The 17,481-nt window shown below is 45.1% G+C and overlaps 1 long non-coding RNA gene across 1 annotated transcript; it reads right to left on the bottom strand.

Annotated features, from left to right (window-relative positions):
• Window positions 1–6: 6 nt before the first annotated feature.
• LOC144229904 (uncharacterized) lies at window positions 7–16,230 on the bottom strand. Its single transcript, XR_013334640.1, has 3 exons — window positions 16,139–16,230; window positions 12,522–12,656; window positions 7–1,380 (listed from the first exon to the last, which is right to left on the bottom strand). It is a non-coding gene; the product is annotated as an uncharacterized LOC144229904 (long non-coding RNA).
• Between the last annotated feature and the right edge of the window lie 1,251 nt (window positions 16,231–17,481).

The raw sequence follows: 17,481 nt of genomic DNA, 5'->3' as shown, positions 1-17,481 counted from the left end.
GGCCACGGCACAAGTTTAAAAGCCAACTCAGAGAAAGAGAAGCCTCCACGGACCCCTGGAACAGCACGTTCCCGCAGAAACCTAGGGCGGCAGAGCAATCCCTCTGTAAGAATACAAGGTGGGTGCCGACGGGACTCCGACACTTCCGCCGCGCTTCTGCCGGCAGCGGTCATTCACTCAACAGAAAAGGTCAAAAACATTCGGTTTTTCAACGAAAATCCTTCACATCCACCTGTGTTCAAAAATAATAACTTACGATATTAATAGTTTCCTTAAAAAAGCAATTACCACAAAAGAGTTAAATCCTAAGTGTGGGAAGGCCTATTCTCCTATGAATGTGGTTCTCAGGAAGGGACAGATACGTAGCACACATGAAAAGTAAGACGTGATATTTTGTGTTTAACTTAAAGCTAAAAGTTACAAAAAAAAAAGTTTTACACAAGTTCAATGCTTCTTACTGCAAAAGAGCTCTCTTAGACCAACATACAATAAGCTAAAAACAGGCGAACATGTATTGTTTTTCCCCACCTGAGGCGCACGTCTGCCTGCAGGGGCAGTACTGGCGGGGGCCCAGGTCCCGTGTTACAGCGCCCCCGCCCTTCCTAAACGGAATTACAGCTCCTAACAACAGGCGATGCAGCACACGGGCCAAATCTGGCCAGATTCAATCATAAATGTCCTTGCTTGTGGACACAGGACACACAGCAGGGGAGATGCTGCTCAAAAGGTGAGTCACGTAAAACAGGACACTGGACTCTTGGGACCGTAGTCTTTCAACGGGACAAGCCTATGCAGCCTCCAAGTGACCGAATCGTGCCTCTCATGTGCGAGGCCCTTACCTGCATACTCTAGACAAGACTTGCTTTGGGACAAGAATCGACTGCTAACATTTCCCATTTCTAGTAATCATGACCACCTTGGAGGAAAAGAAAAGGGAAAGAGTAATCAACAAGAAAGAGAAAGCAAAACGACGAGAATGAGCAGACCCAGAAAGACAAGGTCGCGCTAACGCTGCTCGGCACTGGTTCCATCACCGCCCACCGCGGGGGCTTGGGGCCGGTGACTTCATGGACGCGCCCTCCGACGCGCTGCCGAGTGTCAGCTCCAGTCCGTCATGGTGACCCCAGTGCGACGCCGCCTGCCATCCATCCACCACCTTCTACCCGAGAGATCCAAGGGGGCCTTGGCTGCCAGAAGCACAGGGCATGCAGGTGCCAAAGCCCACGGCCCTTGCTGAAAACTTCGCCTTGGACTTGGGCAGGTTAACAGAGCAGTGGCTTGGAGTGTCGGCAGCAGCGTCCACACTGGGGCTTAACCTCAGCAGCCGGCCTGGAGGATGTTTCCCCCAGAGCGCTTGGTCACCGACAAAGTCGTGAATACCTGCGGGGGGACAAAGCAGATTTTCAGACACCTGGGCAAAGGAGTCACAGGGAGTTAGTAGACAGCACCATACCGATCAGGAATGACGCAGGGGACTACTTCAAAGGAATAAAACAGGAAAGTAACATGACTAAGGAGGTCACAGCTTCTCCCGAGGATGAAAGGGGAAAAATGTTTTAAAACCAAGGTGAAGGGAAAAAATTTAGGCTATAACTAATAAAGAACTTTACTACCATGAGGGTGATTAAAACAAATAAACGAGGCACCGTGGCTACTCATCAATTCTCTCAAACAAATGCAGGGTGACATAGTTTGGACATGCAGGAGGGTATAAAGTGTACTATTACGACCACCCATGTGTCTGTACCCTCTGCTCAGGGATTACAAATGGGGCTAGAACCCCACCCGTGCCCCCCAGCACCTCCTTCCTCCCCTCCCCCCAGTCAGTGCTCACCATTCCTATACACTTCCTGCATTCCTTTTGTAGGTTTTTCAAAACTGCATCTAAATAGCAAGATGACAAACCCACTCTTCTGCAGCCTGGCCTGCTTTCCGTAACTCACCCATATGGATACAAATAGCCATAACTGTTCCATTTTTCACTGAATAGTATTCAGTTCCTCTAGTATACGAATATATGCTGTGTACTACAGAACTCAACAATCAAACAGTGGCTACACTACAAACAACACGCCCAGGCCCCTGGAGCTGGCTATCCCAGCCACTGCTCATATGCTGTTTGCAATACACTCAGTGATGTCCAGTCTTCTCCCTGCTTCCAGAGCTAGACATATGACTGATAGGGTCCAGGATACGTGTCACTTCTATGTGATTCCCAAGGTGCCTGACCAACTGATACTTTCATCTGGAGTGACTGCTGAGGCCACCTTGTGTCATATCCCCGTAAACACTAGGTGCTTATGGACTTAGAGCCTTAACGTCTTTAGGCGCTGTTTACTGACTACGCTCAAGTGTGTCTCTACACAAAAACAATGATTCTCATACTTTAGTGAACAGAGTCTATTCGCACTGATTAAAATACACAGAAATTATACTGATCCTAATATGGCAGATTTCGGGTAGGGCCCAGGAATCTTATTTTTAGCAAGAGTCCCAAATGATCAGATCCATTCTAATGCAGGTCTGTCTATGCACCGCACAGCAGAATTTCTTGTGGAGCACCAGCGCAGGCAATGCACTGTGAATTCCTGGCAAAATCCAAAGTCTGGAAGTCTGCCCGGTGGTAAGCACCATCAGTTGCTTATCTTTGTAGTTTTACCAAATAGGAAGCCTACAATCAAGATTTTTAGAAATCTAATTACTTCTACACATTTAGAAATAGATTTTAATTCCTGATCTAATGGAGTAATTGGTACCAAACCAGTTCTCTGGACAAAATACACTGAACCAACTATTTTAGACACCAGACAACAAGCAGCGCACTGTAATTCCCTAAAAAAGAGAAACAAACAAGGGGAGCCTTCAACAGCCCCAGCTTTCCACCTGGAAGCATCTACAAGACCCTGCCTGGTGCAGTAAGAGGAGCTCAGAGAGAATACACACATCTCCGGGACCCTAAGAGACAGAGGGGACACTGGGGCGTCAGAGGCGGCTGGGATTTGTGGGGTCAAATTCCTAAGAGGAGGCAGCCACCCAGGGAGAAAGCTGTCCCCTCATCTCTGGCTGAATACCAAGCTGTGCACGTCTAGAAGGCAGGACCCCACGAAGCCAGAGGAGAAGCTGAACCACCACCAGGACCCACTCAGGGCTGGGCGATGCTCCAGTTCTCCCCAGCTGGAGTCGGGAGGCTTCTCTGAGCCATCAGCAGAGACCCTAGAGAGCCACATCTAAAAATAGGCTAAGCATTACTAGCCCCAGCATAAAAGCTACTGTAAACCACCCAAAGCGTAAAAACAAGCTTCCAAAGGACCAAATGCCGCACAAGGACATGAACTGTCTACCACAAGAAAACTCAGTACTCTTTAGAGGAGACAACAAAACCCAGGTGCCTGGCACAGATTTAAAGTGCTAAAGAAAAAAAATAACTGGTCAACCTAGAATTCTATAAACAACAAGAATCTCCTTCCACGAAGAAGGCAAAATAAAGACATTTCAGACAAAGCAAAGCTAAGCGACTTTGCCACTAGCAGACCTATACTACCAAAAAATGTTAAAGAAGTTCCTCCAGCTCAGGGAAACGTAGCAGGGGGATGACGCGTTTTCGTGCCGTCACCTCGCCACCCAGGGCCAGCCCGCTCTTACGCTCCTTCCTCCTCCATAACTCCTCCTTCTGCCAGGCCGGGCTTTGGCTCTCATCCCCTCACGTTCTTATTTCATACATCACCCAAACCCAACCCTTTTAATTCTTCACCTTGCCTTTTCCATAGGCTCTTGCTCCTTGCCTTTTCCAAGGGCTCACACGGCATTTATCCTAAAGCAATCCTCCCTCAACCTTAGGATCGCCTCTACCACCACCGTCTCTTATCCTCTTTGCGGATACCACCTTCGGCTGTCGGTACTCATCATCTTTTTTTATTCCTTGTTCCACTGAAATGAGGCCTCCTTGCCCGCCAGGCCAACAGAGCACCTCTCCCGTGGTTCATCAGGGCCCCCCGGCTGCCTAACCCAGAGGGCGCCTCGCGGTGGTCCCTGCGCACAGCCTTCTGCAGCCCTCGTCGTCCACCTCACCTCCCTCTGAACAGCTTTCCTTCCTCTTCTTGTCCCGTGAGGACGCCCGTGCCCATGTGCCCGTCTTGGGGCTGCTCGCCACCATGGCACCAGCGTGCGGGGACGTCTCCCCTGCTGGTGGCTGGCTGAGCCCCCGGGGAAGGCAGGCCGTGTGGCCCAGCCACCCGCTCCGTTCACTCAGTGTTGTACACATGTCGCTGGAGGCCCAAAGGTGCTGCCGGGCATCCGCCCCCAGCGCTCCCCCTCGGACACCCTCACATCACCCGTCTCAGCCCGCCCACCCCTCCCTTCCAGGCAGATGAATCCACCATCTCTCCAGCCAGTGTCCCTCCTCAACCATACGCGGGTAAGGCCTAACGCACACCTCTTCCCGGATGACACTGCAAATGGACCACGTCCACACGAACCCTCTCTCGCCCTTAACCCAGCTCCTCAGTGAATGCCATTACCAGGCCGCACATCTGGAATTAATGCTTAATTCTTCTGTCTCCATTCCTGCCGGTAAGGTCTGACATCGCCTCTTCTCTGTCAAATCTGATCTTTGTGTGAACACTGACACTTAGTTCATGTCTTTATAATTCTGACTGAACTACTGTGAGATTTTTGCTAGTTTCCAAAACATATAGTGCCTTCATCTTCCCGTGAAGGCCTTTTGTGTAGACCGCGCATTACCTACTTTCGCCCTATTAGATGTTAGGGGCCCCGGGCTTGCTCCAGCTGGGGACACACGTATGGAAGTGGGACATGTCCCTTCTGAAAATCTCGAGCACCAAGGCTTGCCCTGGGAAGGGGCTGCCTCCTTAGCGGGGCCTGGAGTGCAGCAGCACGAGAGCGGGGTCACAGGGGATCCATGATGCCCACACAGCACTGGCGAGGAACAGACCCAAACCACCACCCCAACTGCCCATCTGTACTACCCGGCCGTAAAGACATAAAAGGGCTTTGTGCTCAATTAATTACATTTAGAAATATACTTGGTTACTGAGTACAATTAAGATTTCAACTCAAATCTTTCTGGCCCCACCAAGCAAGCTGGAGGGAAACACTGGTACGTTTCTAGCGTCCCCAACACACAGGCCGACCTGTAGCCATGAAGTGTCTGGTAAGACTGGCGGCCATGGCTTAGCTGAGTCCCCGGGGGAAGCAAGGCTCAATGAGTGCCTGTCTCCTTGTTGCACACCTGAACAAACCTTTTGGTCAGCTACCCCTTGGATTCCTGAGAAATAATTGGTTTCCTGGTTTGTAATACAATGAGGGAAAAGTACCAGAAATCGAGGCCACCTTCACTGATGCAAGTCAACGCAAGAGCAATCAGCATCAAAATTGCTGCTGAATAAAAGGAGAAAATACTTTTGTGTAAAGAAGAAACATTACTGAGAAAAGTCCTTGGTCCATTTCAGCCTTAAAGCAGTGACAAAGCCTTTTTACCTCCTGTATGCCTGTAATATATCATCAGCACTTTAAAAAATATAGACCCACTGGACAGTATTTAAAAACATTACAAACATGAAGGCAGAAAATATGAACAATTCACATTAAAATAATAAGACATGCATCTTTGTTAGCAAAGATATGTAAAAGTCTTTGAAAGTTATCCCTTTCATACTCAATACAGAAAAAAATTTATTTACAATGACTTTTGCAACATTTTCATCAGCACTTTAAATTCAATGCTGAGGACACTGTAAATTATTACAGCTCTTTTGAAAAGCAATAAAATTCCTTTGTTCAAAAAAAAAGTGCAACTGTGGGCGAGGACAGAAAGATAATACACAGCAATGAAGACAGCTATGTCAAGATGGTATCATAGGCAGTTACAAGTACTATCAAACACGCTCATTTCCATTTGTACAAAGGAAGAAAAGCAAAGAGCCGAGGAGTACATTACAACAAATTTCAGGCTACTGCTGTACAAGCTTAAGTTTTATTTCTCAGGAATTGCTTTAGAAATAGAAGTGGCAGGAGATTTGGATAGAAAACCAAGCCCGTCAGGGGTGCCTGGGTGGTTCATATCAGGTAAGCATCAAAGTTTTGGTCTCGGTTCAGGTCATGGATCTCATGGGGTTCATGGGTTCAAGCTCCACACCACAGGGCCTGCTTGGGACTCTCTCTCCCCTTTTCCCTCTTGCCCCTTCCCTGCTCACATGCTTGCTGTCTCTCAAAATAAATAAACTTAAAAAAAACTAAACTCATCAAAACCCAAGATTTTTTTAAAAAGGAGCTCTTACTTATTTTTCTTGTACCAATAACATACTTATGGTAAAGCATGTGCGACTGTTGATTAGTGCAGATGAAAAGACTAATTAGGTCAAATTTTATAAGATTTTATTTGCACACAGCTGTTTTAGAATTTTCATAAAAACACATACTTTAAAAATGAGCATGGAGGCTGCCCCTTCATGCTTTCCTATCCCAACACAAAGAGCACTTACAAAGGTCAAGTGCTGCTGTAGGCACTCCCCTCAATTCAGATCTGCCACTACCTGCCCGCCTCACAAGACCATCCACTCTAGGCCATGATTATGTTGTTGACGAAAACTTCCGACGTTCAGCACTAAGATTCACTTAAAACCATTTCACAGAGGTCTTTTCTAATGCTCTCTTCTCTTGAGCTATTATTCTTCCCCTACAAATAAACGTGATTAGCTGAAATTACTACTCCAAGTGATGTGCAATCAGTTCCCTATTCAATTACTGCTGCTCAGAAGTCCAGAATAAATGATCACCACACTACCTTCACAGTGGGTAACACCAATGCATTACTCATGCTCCAGGCGTTCAGACACCCCCATCCCCCGCCCTGACACTGGAGTCTTCAGTCACAACAGGAGTGCTCTCTCTTCCTTTTACAGCAAGTCCCCTCAAGTGACAAATCTGTCCAGTCTTCTAAGGAATTACTCCTCAGAACCAAAGATGGCTCAATTGCCCAGGTTATTTTATCAAAATGGTATGGAGACCACTCAGGTGATTCACTCCGCAAACCATCCAACAGCAGGGGAGCCGTGGCTTCGTTCTGAACACTTTAGAACAGTCCTCAGAACGATTTTTAAATGACTACTTCTAATCCATTCCATGGACTGACATTAGTGAAATTCAATAAAAATGTTATTAGGACATGAAATTTTAAAAGGCATGTAAAATTAAAAGCCAAGATCGAATACTGCCAAATAGCTCTTAAAGTTTCTAACCCTTCCTTTTTCATTTCCATCCATACCTCCAATGGACTAGTAACAAACATTCTGGGGATATTCCATGTGCCACCCCTCTACAGCGTGAGGCTGGCCATGAAAAAAAAAACCAATGGCTCCGGTAGCATATCCAGTTACTCCCCAAGCTAGACCCACCATTTAACGCAGAGAAAAAGAGTCCCTAAAAATTTCCTACAAATCAAATTTTACTTTCCCTTGATCAAGAAGCTTTAAGATTATTTCCATAGTCAAGGGTCAGAAGATTTTGGTTTTTCAAATTCTGGTTCCATAGTGAGGGGTAAAACAAAAACCAAAACAAAAAAAACCAAAACGACCTCCTCTCTTGCCTGAAAGGAACAAAATAACTGTAAGCTATGCAACTAGTAAGAGGCTAATATCTAAAATGTACACGTCAACAGCAAAAAAAAAACAAAACAAAAAATCAAACAACCCCAATTAAGTAATAGGTAGATCTGAACAGACATTTTTCCAAAGACCTCTACATGGCCATGAAAACATGTTCCACATCGCTCATCATCAGGGAAATGTAAATCAGAACCATAGGGCGATGCCACCTCACACCAATCAGAATGGCTGTTATCAACAAGGAAAGCGTAAGCAGTGGTGAGGACGTGGAGAAAAGAGAGCCTCTGTGCACTGTCAGTGGGAATACAAGTTGGTTGTACCCAGTATGAAAACAACATGGAGGTTCCTCAAAAATTAAAAACAGAACTACAAACATGATCCAGAGATTCCACTAGTGGGTATATATCTCCCCCCGCAAAAACATTAATTTGAAAAGATATCTGCATGCCCATGTTCCCTGCAGCATAACAGGCCAAGATATGGAAACAACCTAAATGTCCATCAATGGAAAAAGAAAATGTGGTGTGTGTACACACACACGATTACTCAGCAATAAAAAAAATGAAACCTTGCCACTTACACACTTAACAACATGCATGGCCTCAAGAGCATTATGCTAAGTGAAATTTGTCAGAGAAAAACACAATCTATAGGAGATTTCTTATATATGGAATCTAAAAAAAAAAAAAAAAGCAGGTAACAGGGGCGCCTAGGTAGCTCAATCATTGAGCATCTGACTCTTGACTTTGGCTCATGATCCTAGGATCCTGGGATCAAGCCCCGTGTTGGGCTCCACACTCAGCATGGAGCCTGCTTAAGATATTCTTTCTCTCTCTAACAACAACAAAAAACAAAACAAAAACAAAATAAAACACAAGCTCACAGAGAAAAGAGATTGATGGTTGCAAAGAGGTGGGTGTGGGGAATGGGAGAAATGGATGAATTATTTTGTTTTCTTGTTTTTGGTTTACATACATTTCTTTTTAAGATTTTATTTTTAAGTAATCTCTGCATCCAATATGGGGCTCAAACTCACAATCCAAGATCAAGAGTTGCATGCTCTACCAACCGAGGCAGCCAGGTGTTCCTACATAAATTTTTTAACAAATCACCAGGAGCTTTTTCTTTCTTACTTTTTAAGTTTTTATTTATTCATTTAAGAAGTGTGGGGCTTGAACACATGACTCCGAGATCAAGAGGCATACGCACTTCTGACTGAGCCAGTCAAGCGCCCCAGAGAGGAGATTTTTCAAAATATGCATCCCTTCCCGCTGCCCCCCCTAGCCCCCTTAGAAAACACTGTAGGGGCTCTGGGGTGGCTCAGTCAGTTAAGCGTCCAACTCCTGATGTCGGCTCAGGTCAGGAACTCAGAGTCTGAGATCTCTGCACTCTCTCTCAAATAAACAAACAATTTAAAAAGAAAATACTGTAATGATCGCCTTGAGAGAAGCCACACCTTCTATAATGAAACGCACAGGAAAACCCAGCCAACAGGTGACAGGCACAGGAACTCTCCCACTTTCCACACAGCACTGCTCAGCAATCCTAGGACTCAGGCCTCACCTCTGCTTTAGTTACCGTGGAGACTAAGGTGTCCGGAAAGCTGGGTGCTGCGGCCAGGTTCACGGAGATCTTGCCGAGACTACAATCCGGCTGTGTGTGTCTCCACCACACTCATGTTGCCACCAAGAAATCATTTCCACTTTTTAAATCCTTTGTCAAATACCGTAGACGGGGCCTATATTCACAGACTGCCTGGGTCTGAATCCTGGTTCTGCCACTTCCGAGCTGGAGAGCCGTGGGCAAGGGAGTCCGCCCCTTGGTCCCCAGTGTCCTCCCTCACCCGTCAGATGGAGACACTACCGCCCCCACCCGGGGAATTCGTGTGAGCGCTTCCGCAGTGAGCACAGTGCCCAACACACTGAACAGCAGTGCCACGGTCGGCAGGACGTCCCTGGACCCTGCTTTCTCCGCGACGGCTTCCTGCTTCACTCCCAGTAGTGATCACTCCCACCTCCCACGGAAGCCCACCTCCCACGGGAGCCCACCTCCCAGCTCTCTCTCAAACGTGCCAACGCCTCTCTCTGTCCGCCACCGCCACCCAGGTCAGGCCGGCACCATGCCGCCTCTCACTTCTGGATGTGCCCGCGCTGGCCCGTGAGGCCCTGCGCCACAGTGCAGCCAGGGGTTTCTCTCCACGGTGCGTCTGATCGCTCCAACCTTCTCTCGGCCCAACACCAAGGCCCCAGGATAAAGCCCAAACACCCTGCCTCGGTTTACAAGGCCACCGGCCTTCCAACTACTTCTCTAGCATCGTGTTTTCGTCTCTCTCCAGGCCCCCCAAGCTACCACGGCACCGAGGGCCTCTGGCCCCTCCCACAGAGGCCTTGCGTTTACTCTTCCCCCGACTGGCTAACTACCGACACATTTTACTTGTCTTAGACGAGAGCCCCGTCCTTGTATCGTCCCCTGTACCCTACTCCGGACACCACCGTGGATTTTTCCTGACCAGGACTGGTCTCTCTCCACTGCGACTGGCACTGGACTCAGCTGTCTCCTGCTCTTTCTGATCTCATCCTAAATCCCTGCTGTTCCCCAAGTGCCCAGCACAGTGCTGCACACATAACTGCACGAACATGCCCACGGAGTGAGACAGCTCCCAATTTTTTGCTCATTCATCAACAACCAGCTTGGGAAAAAAATGTTTTTAAGCCCTGTCAAAGCAGTGAAACTTTCAGTCTCCGAGCTCCAAAGTCATAGGGGAGCCGACAGATGGAGGTGCACAGCAGCAGACTTACAAGGTCCCCAGATGTGCCNGAAGACAGCCCGCCTCTCGAGCCCATCTCCCTGCCCCGGCCGTCCCCCCGCCCGACACCTCCCCACTCGCCACTGCACACGGTGGGAGTCAGTCTTGTAACCAGCCCATCGACAGCTAAATTCGGGTTTAAAAAGTCAGACGCTCACATACACAAGTTGAGAAATCCTCTTTTCATCCATGTCAGAGATGACTGCTGTAGTTTATAAGTATGTTGGACTGACTTCTGAAATTTTAAATATACCCACTGTTGTGGGTTAAGTCCCCCAGAAAGATACACTCAAGCCCTAACCCCCGGGACCTGTTAACATGACCTTATTTGGATAAGGTCAGGCTGGATTCATGCGGGCCCTAATCCAATGACTGATATTCTTCTAATAAGGGGAATCCAGACACAGACACGCAGGCGGCAAGGCCACATGGGAGATGATGGAAACAGGGATGCAGCAGCGAGCCAAGGGAGGCCCAGGACCGCGAGCGACCACCCCGGGCTGGAAGAGGCCAGGCAAGATTCTTCTCTAAGGCCGTGGGAGGGAGTATGGCGCTGCTGACATTTGATTTCAGACCTCCAGCCTCCAGAACTATGCGAGAATCAAGAGCTGTTGTCGTAAGCCATCCCGCGTGTGGCACTTCGTTACATAAGCCCTCAGAAGAGTGGGGCTTGTACACTAATATTCTCACTAGAAGCGTTTTTGAAAAAAATGAAGTTGGTGGGCTCCTTTCCTAGCAGAGAGCCTTAGTCATTACACTGAACAAAGGTTATACAGTACATTCTTTAAGAGCTTCAGTCTAGACTCTTCGATTTGGGGATTGTATTTTATAAAGTTTAGTTTAGTTTATTTCACAAAAATAGTAGTTTTCTGTGACTAATGCCCTGGTCACCAAACTTGTTAATAGTTCATGCTCCCATCCTAGCCAGGTGCACGTTAATGGAGAGAAAGACACTTTCCCGAGTCACAGGAAAGGGAAAGCAAAAGGAAACCAAAACATTCTTCCAGGTCGTAGAGCTGACATTTCACATGCTCAGCAGAGTTCAGATGTTCAAGGGCAAAAAGAACAGAGACCAACCAGTTAACAAGCTGCCAGATTAAATCAGGCATGAATGTGCACACCTGTGTGCGTGTAAGCACACGTACCCCTTGGAAACCATGGCTGTGGTGGCCAGGTAACAGCTCCAATTTCCAACTCCATACCTAAGCTGGACTCATGAGCTCCCTCCCCACAACCTTCACCACAGGGTCCGAAGTAGACACTGCCATGGTTCACAAGCCCCCCACAGCAGTAAGCAGCACGTCGTTCAACCCTGGCACAACCCCGGGCCAGCATGAAGAAACATGGACACCCAGGGGCCCAGAGAGGCCAACTTCCAGTTCCACTGTTTGCTTCACCTTTTAAAAGCATCACTTTTGGGGTGCCTGGGTGGCTCAGTCCATTAAATGTCCAACTTCAGCTCATGATCTCACGGTTCATGAGTTCGAGCCCCACATCGGGCTCTGTGCTTACTGCTCAGAGTCTGGAGCCTGCTTCAGATTCTGGGTCTCCCTCTCTCTCTCTGCCCCTCCCCCACTCACACACACTCTCTCTCTCTCTCTCTATAAAATTATAGACACTAAAAATTTTTAACAATAAAATAAAAGCATTGCTTCCAAATCTCATCCTTTGACACCAAAAGCTAAAGAGGCAGACGATATCATTTAGCCTCAAGCTGGCTCTGGGACAATCAGGACTGAAGCTCTTTCTGGGTACAAATGGCACTAGTCGCTGACAACCATGAAAATAACTGAGGAGACGTGATAAAAGATTGAAGGCACGTCTCTATAAATAAATCAAGGCCATTATTCCTCCCACTTACCAGCATGATACTACTATCCCGTTAGCATCAGGAAAGAAAAATATTTGAAAAAGGAAAAATCGTTTCTAGACACAAAGCTTTTCTGAGGTATTCAATCATGAACTCAACTGTAAGGATGCACAAAATTAGCTCAACTACGATAGAAAGACCCCAGCTTCAGAGTCCTACACCCACCACTTGCCAGCCAGGTGACCGGCACTTAAACAGAGCTGCCAACGCGCAGGTGACCCACCTCCGCACAGACGGGGTGGATCCCGATGGTACTGTCCAGCTGCTGCTTGGTCAGTCCACACTTGAGCGCGGCAGCAAAGCCTTGCGTAACCTCTCCGGCATTTGGACCCAGAACGTGGAAGCCGACCACACGTTCCTAAAATAAAAAAATAAAGGAACACAGTTAACACTGATTCTTTCCCCCTTATCAAACTAGAATATTAACCCAGTCTATTCTAAAACCTTGTTCAGAAATGATCAAAGATTTATATTTACAGTTGCTGAAAGTGATTTAGGCTGAAGATACTGCAACATGGGCCAACAGAGTGTGGTGGTTACATCAAGCAAGAAGGAAGAGACAAGAGCTGGCCTCATGCGATGAAGGGGAAAGTCATGAGACGCCAACATGTATGCAATTTCATAAGCACCAAAATGTTCTGGAAAATGTTTCCAAAGGGGCAGATGTGTCCTCATCCTCTATTTGGTTGTCACAAAGCAACCAAAAGCAACCAAAAAGCTCCAGATAAACTATCTCTGAGAGCTGGAACATTTAAAAGCAGTCATTTAGGGGCACCTGGCTGGCTCAGTCAGCAGAGCATACGACTCTTGATCTTGGGGTTTTGAGTTCAAGCTCCAAGATGGGTGTAGAGATTACTTTAAAAAAAATTTTTTAAATAAAATCTAACAAAATCTAAAGAAAAGCAGTCATTTAAATTTAAAAATCATCTTAACTAAGGCTTTGGGGGTAGACAGCTCAGTTAGACTTAAGACCCTTCCAATCTGAGAACATTTCTGAAACCAAGAGAAAAATCTTTGGCAACTCTGAAATACCTGTGTAAGAATTACTTTAAATAAACTCTGTATCCCACACTCTGGCTACCTCTGCCAAGGGCAGAGAAATCTGATGCATTCTAATGTTCAGATTTTCATGACTGAGCTATATTATCTAGTCCTATCTCCCCATCACAGATGAGGCAACTCAGGCTACAGGGTGCAGAGCCTTATCTCAGCTTCAATCGCTCCCTGGAAAACAATCAGAAAAGTTGTTTGGTTGCCAAAGTATGGTAATTTATTCCACGATGGACTCTCATTATTCATCCTGCCAATCAGGGGCTTAGTGTATGGATATAGCACAAAGCACTGCACCGAAACTAGATTTACATTTAATAATATGGACAGATCTCAAAAAAAGAGATAAATACAAGTTGCAGGCTTGTCTTCTTAGCTGAGGACACCATTCTTAATTAAACCACAATGCATACTATTTAGTAGGGAACAAACAGTCTCCCAGGGGAGACTGGGGCAAGGAGTGAGGAGTACACGATTGAGAAGGAATATAAAAGACTACACGAGCATAGGATAACGCTGACTAGGTGGTATCAACACGGTCTTGGATGGAGTTCCAACCCTGCCATTAACTGGGTGAAGTGGCCTGAGCACAATTACTTAACTTCCATGGGCGTCAGTTTCTTCATCAATAAAACAGGAATAACAGTAATAACACATACTTCACAGGATTATACGTGTAAGAATTAACTAAGTGAAACCATGTAGATTTCTAAGTAATACATAATACGTAGTAAGTGCTCAATAAACATAGGCTATTATAAATTTCCTCTGTGATGGTTTCCCTCTTACAAGAGAAAAGCTCTGAAGCAAATACATCAAAATGTTAACATTACGGAATCTGGGTGGTAAACATTTTCCCTAGCTTTCTGTAAACGTTAAAGATTTCATAAAAAAAAAAAAAAAAAAGAATAGCATACAAAAAGAATAAAAGCTTAGCAGATACTAAATACTGGAAAAACCAAGCACATGTAGACACTGTGAAATGACCAACCCAAAGTGAATAAAGCATATGTCCCAAGGATGGTCAAGTTCTAGAAGCATGCTTTTGTTTAAGATTGCTCACGACAGGGCGCCTGGACGGCTCAGCTGGTTGAAGGACTCTTGGTGTCAGCTCAGATCATGGAGTCACGGTCTGTGAGTGTGGAGGCTGATTTCGAGCCTCCCCTGTCAGCATGAAGCCTTGCCTGGGGAGCTGTCCCATTCTCACTGCCCTTCCCTGTTCACATGCATGTGCACGTTCTCTCTCTCTCTCTCTCAGAATAAATAAACTTAAAAAAAAAAAAAGATTGTTCATGACAAAAGAACAATGACAAGTATTCATCTCTTCTAATACTATCTTTGCCTATGAAGATAACTGAAAGTAGTATCACCCTACTTACAGCCTCAACTATTAGTTGAGGCTCATTAGTAGTGAAAATTGTTCTTCCTATCATATTTTAATAGTGTTATTGGAACAAATGGCACAGCGGTGAAAAAAAGACAAAAGAACTACATACAGTTAAAACAAATTTGCTTGGTCTGAAGGAAAATGTGGAGGTTCAACTGACTGCTACACTCAGCACGCAAGCAACTGAACCAGCTCTCGCAAGAGGCAGGGATCAGGCCGCCAGCGAGAACATCAGTTTCCCATTCTGTCCACGACAGCAATGATAGCTAATGTATACAAACACTTTTAATAAAACTTGTCCACAAAGAAAAAAACTACATAAAATCATTCTTTGTCAACGTGTCTCAGTATATTCATTTATTAAATGCATCTAGGATGACCTTTTTTGTAGAGGATCCAGGCTTTCCTGTTGCATGTAACAGTAGAAACTACTGTCTAATAGTTTCTAAACAGGACACACGGTTTAATTATATTCAAATCCCAAAATAAGAAAAGCATGAGTTTATTGGGCTTTTAACTATGGATTCTTTAGCACCATTTACATTTCTACTCAGGAGTTTTATTTTAAAGGTAAGATCCTAACTAAGTTAGAAATACCACTTCTCAAAAGATGTGTACATACACCAGTTCTGAGTTACAATATAAACTGGGAACAGCAGTCAAAAAAGACTGAAGGGGAGTGTCTGGGGGGCTCCGCCAGTTGAGTGTCTGGCTCTTGGTTTCAGCTCAGGTCATGACCTCGTAGTTTGTGAGTTCAAGTCCTGCATTAGGCCCTGCACTGACACCCCGGGGCCTGCTTGGGTTCTCTCTCTCTTTCTCTCACCCCTGCCCTCATCCTTCTCGAGCTCTTTCTCTCTCTCAAGAAGAACTCAAAAAAAAAAAGGAAAAAAAAGACTGAAAACCAACAATTTATTCAATCAGCTTGTAGGTGTGGAAACGAACCTCACGAAGTCAAGGACTCTGCCCATAGGCCTTCAGCTACCGGTTATTACATGCAACAGCGGCAATGAAATCTTAAATCAGAACCCAATTAAGAGCTCTTCCTAGCACACTTTTCTCATTAGCGCCAGCTGCTCAGGATACAAACTTGTGTAACTGCTTTTGTATCTTCTCACTTTTAGACAGTCCATGACTTCACTGCTTTCCTTTCACAAACACCAACATCAACAGTTCTCACATCGTCTCTGCGGTCAGTACTCGGCAAGTTCTGCCTGGCTGCCTGCCAAACGCAGAGCCCCGTGCCAGGGATGCTAAGTCGAGATGGAGCAGCATCACCACGGCCCCTGCCCTCAGCTACTGTCCATGCAGCTGGGGAGACCAAGGAATGCAATGTGTACCATGTGATCAAAATAGACCCACGTATGAAATTACTGGAGAAAGGATTAAATGAGGATTTCACTTACATTGTCTTTGATATTACAGATTATTTTTGCGTAACACTTATTGTTATCTCTTGATGGAATCGTCCATTCCAACGGCCAAAAGTAACTATGGTAAACCTATGAAGATATAAACACAATTGAGATCCATTAGCTTAAGAAACACGTTTGTCAAACATTAGGTATGGTTTGAAAACACTGGAGGCTCTTTGGTATTTATCATCAAAAAATAAAATTCAAGGAGTAAACAGGAATTTGGTCAAAAGTAAATGACCTTAAACTTGCTGTTGAGCCTCTATGCTATAAGCTCATCCCTTAATTACATCTCAACCTGAGAAAAATAAACCTTAAGTAATAATAACAACAAAGAACAGGAAAATGAGAGAAAGAAGCCAGGTAATTATTTGCTGTCTTCAATCAAAAAGAAGAGAAGAGAGAAGGGAAAGGAAGAGAAAGAAGAGAAGAGAAGAAGAGAAGAGAAGAGAAGAGAAGAAGAGAAGAGAAGGAAAAGGAAAGGAAAAAAGAAAAAAGAAAAAAAAACCCAACACTATGTTGTATAGAAATGACAGCTTTGGGAAAGAACCAAGTAAGGTGCCAGGAATAATTAGAGCAATTATCTAGCTCCTCGCCTAATGCTTCCAAAAACATTTCCTCCTTTGGCATTATTCATCAAAGCAATGAAGGAGAGAGGGAGGGAAGACGAGAAGGTGGAGGGACGCAGACATTTTTATGTTTCATAACCTTAAGTCTGGGTGACTACAGGGATTTTTTTCCCTCCAGCTGCTACCCTCAATTCAAAACATATATGGTTGACTACCTTTTAAAAATGTACTGATTATGTAGCCATTATAGTGTCCTTCAAAGTTCCAATACAATGTGAATTTTGTTGTAAGTGTGGGTTACAAAACTGAATATACAGTGTCATAGGATCACAACAATTATGCAGGGAAAAAAATAATTAAAGAAATTACCCCAAATTGCTAGCAACTGCTATGTTACAGACACTGGTCTATGGGTAACCATTTCCTATTTCCATTTTCAAAATGTTGACTCAAATGTATTACTTTTATAATGAAAAATGCAAATTCCAATAAAGCCAAAGCTTATCAAGAAATATGAAATATACATTAAGAACCTTCAACTTTAAGTATCTTTCAATAGGAATCTATCCTCAGAAAATAATTAAGAGAAATAGACAATGAATTACGAAGATGTTCATCATTCTACTTATAACAGTGAAAAACTATAAACAATCAATAAAAGTATAGCTTAAATTATTTTATAGCATCCAAAAATGCAGACGTCATTTCTTAAAATGCTGTTTTCAGGGAGAAATGCTCATGACCTAACATTAAATGCATATAACT

This window comes from Crocuta crocuta, unplaced genomic scaffold (genome assembly GCF_008692635.1).
Source record: "Crocuta crocuta isolate KB4526 unplaced genomic scaffold, BGI_CrCroc_1.0 scaffold193, whole genome shotgun sequence".
Lineage (NCBI taxonomy): Eukaryota > Metazoa > Chordata > Mammalia > Carnivora > Hyaenidae > Crocuta > Crocuta crocuta.
The sequence above is the reverse complement of the archived record's forward strand: the minus strand, read 5'-3'. Positions and strand labels throughout refer to the sequence as shown.